Here is a 5419-nt window from a genome sequence, read left to right as displayed (position 1 = left end):
TATGTATTTGGCTACAAGCAGCGTTTATCAAGTCACTCAGGCCTATTCAAAAGTCAAAACATCAGTTTAAAGGAAAGTACTCATTTCATTTTTACTTCCCTTCACAGAAATAGAGCCTTCTTGGGTACATTAGTGTGATGTGGCACAGAGCTGTGTAAAGATTCTTGTGTAAGGAGCCTCCAGACAAACATGCATGTCTATATAGCCACATGAAGAGATGCAAACTTGGACATGGAAGATATGTTTCTATGTCCTTGGACAATTTCATCTTGCCACTCTTTATCCATCCTAATAGGATGGATAAAGCCCTTTGCATATCACTGCTTTGTGCAGCATACATGGACATCTGCATTCCTATTACAGCCTTGAATTACAGCCTTGGTGCCTCTTGTTTCTTCTAGCCTTTTCCCAGAAGCAATACAGCCTCGCTGGTCAATGTTCAACAGATACTGCATGTTGTGGGATCCAGCTTACTGTTAAGAACTATGTGCTGAGTTGTCAACGTTTGGACAGCACTGGGCTACACACAGATTTTCATGAAGGCTGAGTAAGTCTATTGGCATTGAAATATTTCATAGTTAAACAGCAAGATTGGGTCATGTGCCATTTCTTAGCTGTTCTTAGAACAATGAAAAATGGTCAGTGAGTGAGCATGCAATAAAGCTCATATGACCTGAGTAGCCTTTTTAGTATTCATCTCATATGCTAATGAAAATTGTGTCTTATCATACTTCCCCCAGTGTTTATTATTCCATTCCATAATTTCCATACTATACATTGTGTTTGTACCTTAAAGTGGTGGTATTGTGAGCTAGCTAGCTAACAACCAGCACACAGCATTGAACATGGTTGCTCTTCTGCAGAGCTTAGCTCCAGCACCTAATCTTGGGCTCCTCTCTTCTACATCACTGGATTCCTGCAGTCTCTTGAGAATGCTTGCACTTGTGTCAGAGCCATAGGCACAAATATGGCTCCACAGTCTCTTTCCTGGAATTCTGTTCATTTAAAATGAATAGACAAATTGATCATCAGATTCTGGTATCAGTTGTGGGCCAATTTCCCTTCACAAAAACAAGCTCTAATATTCACAGGGCACTACAGCTGGATCTGTTTGGGATTTTTTGAACTAAACCCAGGAGTGCAAGACATTCCAGGGTTTACATGTCCAACGGCTTTTGAAGAAGGAGGTGCTCTGAAAAGGCTTTTTTGGACCAAAGGGTTTTTTAGTTCATTTGTGAATAATATTAGTGCCATCTGGAAAGAGCGTTAGCAAACTCGAGCAGGAGAATTATATTCCTGCTACAAGAAGGCACCAATCAGAGACTTAACTCCACTTTTTGTTGTTGTTGAGACTAGCTCTCTCAGAAGTGTCCTTGGCTTCACCGTGGACAAGATGCCCATCAGGGGGCTTCTGACCTGAGCCTGGAGAAGCAGGAGGGATCCTCTGTCTGGAGGAAGACATTTAAATTGCTCTGAGAATCTAATTCCTGGCTTTCAGCTACTGACTGCTGGATATTCACCGTGGTTTTCTAAAGCAGACTGCTGTTCCCCCAGGAATGAAGCAGAGACTACTCATTTAACACAGGACTTGAGATTCAACTGAAAACCTGGATCCCAGAGGAACAAAGCCAGCACTCTATTCAACACGTCACTCAGCCTCTTCCCACATGCTATACTGTTACAACATGAGGCTGTGGCTGGAGTCTTCAATTTCAACAAAAAACAAGACCCAACCCTGCCATGTGGTAGAGGAATGTCAATCTATTTTGATGTTAAGAACCAAAATGTCGCGGATGAAAGAGCATGTCAAGATTTACGGTCCTGTTTTTAATTCATCTGCAGGCACTGATTACTAGCAGCACTAAATCAAGCTCCATTGCCTGTCTGGACAGGGAACACCTGGGGAAGGAAACCTTGATCTGCACAGTGGCTGAGACAGAGAGGCCTCAGCTCACCTGCAGTAAGGCCTCAGCCCTGCAGATGGCTGCACTAGAGCTGCTGGTGTGAGCAAAGGGGAGTTGGTGACCCAGTTATCGGCAGACTCTGATCCCACAATGACACAGATACAGTAATGACCTGATAGCATGATCACTGACCTTTGTTTTAAAAACACAAATACTTTATAAATACAAAGCTGCAGACAGCCTGCAAAAGCTGTCTGCAACCCAGAACAATGCTATTGCACAATAACAATGCCATTTTGTTTAAAGCAAACAAACAAAAAAGTCTAACCCAGTTACTCAACAGCTCAGAGGAGGGCCAAATAGTATTGAAAAAAGCCTTTTTTTTTTTTTTTTTTGCCAGAGTGAAAGGGCCTACCTACATATTGCTTGTTTCTGTGGTCATTCTGCAGGTCCATTTCTAACAGCCTGTGCATCTGTGCATGATGTGATGACTGCTCTTTGGAGCCACAGCACTGAAGGAGCAGTCTGAGTAAGAGGAGGGTGAACCTCTGCTCGACATCTGTGTTTCGCAGTACTAAACTGGGGCCTATCCTGGTTCTTAAACTGGGAATTGCTTTCAAACTCCTAGATTGTTAGGTTGCAGTCATCCTTGCTTTGGTACACTTCTCAGACAGATACTTTTTCAGCCTTGGCCACCCCAGACTGCTCCCCTGAGATACTGTAGAACCATGTTCTTTAAATGAGCAACACAAGGGAACTGAAAGAAAATCAAAGACAGTGGTAGTGCTAAGATGAGTTATTAAAGTGTTGGATGCAAAATGGAAATGTGTTTAATAAACTCAAGTATAAAAATATCTTCTTAATCTATATGCAAAGACAGTTATTACTTTTACTACTTAGAGGTAGCAGGAGTTAGATTGAAAGGCAGCACGGGAAGAATGGGGAGCCAGTTCAGCCTCGTGGTCCAGTTTGACCACTTGTGGCAAGCAGTGTGAGGTTGGTCATTCCCCATTTAACCCAAGTTTTCTCAGACTGGAAGAACAGAATCTGGTACTCAGCTCCACATTTGATTTTCATAAGATGGAGGAAATTTATATTCCAGATTTTTTCAACACATCTTAGGAGCATCAGAGCAAACTCCTAACAAGAAAGTAGCTTGGCATTACACACCATCTGATCCATCCTTATCATAGAATCATGGAGTCATAGAATCTTAAGGTTGGAAAGGACCTATAAGAACATCTAGTCCAACCATCCTCTCATTCCCCTTGCTACCAAAAGCTACTAAACCATATCTTGTAGCTCCTCGTCCAGACACCTCTAGAACACTGCCAGGGACGGCAACTTCACCAGCTCCCTGGGCAGGCCATTCTAGTGCCTGACCACCCTCTGAGAGAAAAAGTTTTTCCTTATGTCTAATCTAAATCTCCTCTGGTATAACTTGTGGCCTTTTCCTTGGGTCCTGTTTGTTGCCTGGGAGAAGAGGCCAAACCTCTCCTCATCACAACGTCCCTTCAGGAAGCTGTAGAGTGCAATGAAGTCTCCCCTGAGCCTCCTCTTCTCCAGACTGAACAATCCCAGCTCCCTCAGCTGCTCCTCATAAGACTTGTGCTCCAGACCCCTCACCAGTTTCGTTGCCCTTCTCTGGACACATTCCAGGGCCTCAATGTCTTTCTTGTAGTGAGGGGCCCAAAACTGAACACAGTACTCAGGATGCAGCCTCACCAGTGCTGAGTACAGGGGGATGATTACCTCCCTGCTCCTGCTGGCCACACTATTTCTAATGCAGGCCAGGATGCTGTTGGCCCTCTTGGCCACCTGGGCACTGTCGGCTCATGTTCAGCTGAGCATCAACCAACACCCCCAGGTCCCTTTCCTCTTCACAGTCGTCTAGCCACTCAGCCCCAAGCCTGTAGTGCTGCATGGGGTTATTGTGGCCAAAGTGCAAGACCTGGCACTTGGCCTTGTTGAACCTCATCCCATTCACATTGATCCAGTGATCCATCTTATCTAGATCCCTCTGAAGGGCCTCCCTACCCTCAGGCAGATTGACACCACCTCCCAACTTGGTGTCATCCTTCTCTCCTCCGATTTCACACACACCAGCCAACTTCTTTCAAAATCATTTAGCTTTCTTACAAGCCACTATTACTGCTCCCCAAACCTACTTTTGGCCATCTTCACCACCCAGTGAATCTCTGAGACTGCACACTGGCAATACTCGTAACATGACACAACTGTGATATGCATCTTGCCCAAAGAAACTGTCATGGGCTTGAATTCTCACAGAGTGACTCTCCATATATTTGTCTGTAAGATTTCTCACCTTATCTAGATTCCTTCTGAATTTTGGAGTCACCACGGTAATGCTTTGCAGACAGTCTTTGGATCTCTCAAAGGAGTAAAATGAAAAGGCTAACAAAGACATGGAGGAAATATTTCTTCATTCACATAACCAAATATTTCTAAATTAGAAGATATCCTACCAAAAGATTTTCCTACCAGTTCCCATCATGGCAACAGAGTTTGCAGGAGTTATATAACTATGAATACAAATAAATGAACCAGGAAGATATCTATTTAACTGTCTGTCAAGCTTAAATGCATTAGCTAATCTCGCTCTCTAGGAAAGATAGGATTTTTATTTTCTTTTTTTAGGCAAATACTATGTTTTATACCTTTTTTTCAGTAATTATTTTTTCTTCACCCTCTTCTGGTGACAGTTTATGCCCAGCAGGAGCTCTAACCTCATGATGTTTTCTCAAAATGGAAAGGAAAGACATACTACAAATCTTTGGTAATGTTTAAAAAAATAAAAATCCTTGGTACCAATTTGAACTATGTTGATATATACAATTTGTAAGAATTTCATAGTTTAAATACCCCAAAGAAATGGCATTTTTGTGGTATTTCTATTGGAAGAAACTCAAAAACAAATAATGTGGCAATATTACTAGCTGAAATAGTGCGATGAGGCATTTTTAGCTGGGATTGTAGAAATAACAATTTAACTCTTTAGCCTAAAAGGCCTTTCTGACATTCTTTCTGTTGAAAAGCAGAAGGTGGGAACATTTTCAATGGGAGATATGGGAATTTCTTCAGAGTCAGCCTTCAGGGGCATAATCTTCCCTGAGTTCACATGGGTTAAAATACATTTCTCTGCCAGTCAGTTCATTAACCTCAATGCAGGCCACATCTTCCTCTCTCTAAGGACTGGGTTACATTTAAACGAGGTCTCTATATGCCTGGGTATTTCCCATCAAATGCTCTCATAGCAGATTTTGAAAACACTCAAAGAGCCACTTTCAACATCACAAAAACACTCAGCAAAATACTCAAGAAACTAATATCAGCAATGTTAAGATATGTATAAGACATAGATTGAAATATTTAGGCCCATTTAAAAATGTTCTCAGTGGCATATATAACCCAAAGCAGTCTTCCACAGAACTGCATGTGAAATAACATTGTGTAGAACTATCTTATGTCCAGGTGAAGTGTTAGACATGAGGGTG

At 42.2% G+C, this 5419-nt stretch overlaps 1 long non-coding RNA gene across 1 annotated transcript; it reads left to right on the top strand.

The window, feature by feature from the left end:
• Positions 1–304: 304 nt before the first annotated feature.
• On the top strand, positions 305–4742 carry LOC121113192. Its single transcript, XR_005858880.1, has 2 exons — positions 305–547; positions 1357–4742. It is a non-coding gene; the product is annotated as an uncharacterized LOC121113192 (long non-coding RNA).
• Positions 4743–5419: the final 677 nt, after the last annotated feature.

The sequence above is a fragment of the Gallus gallus genome, chromosome 3 (genome assembly GCF_016699485.2).
Source record: "Gallus gallus isolate bGalGal1 chromosome 3, bGalGal1.mat.broiler.GRCg7b, whole genome shotgun sequence".
Lineage (NCBI taxonomy): Eukaryota > Metazoa > Chordata > Aves > Galliformes > Phasianidae > Gallus > Gallus gallus.
This window is presented reverse-complemented; position numbering and strand designations above follow the sequence as displayed.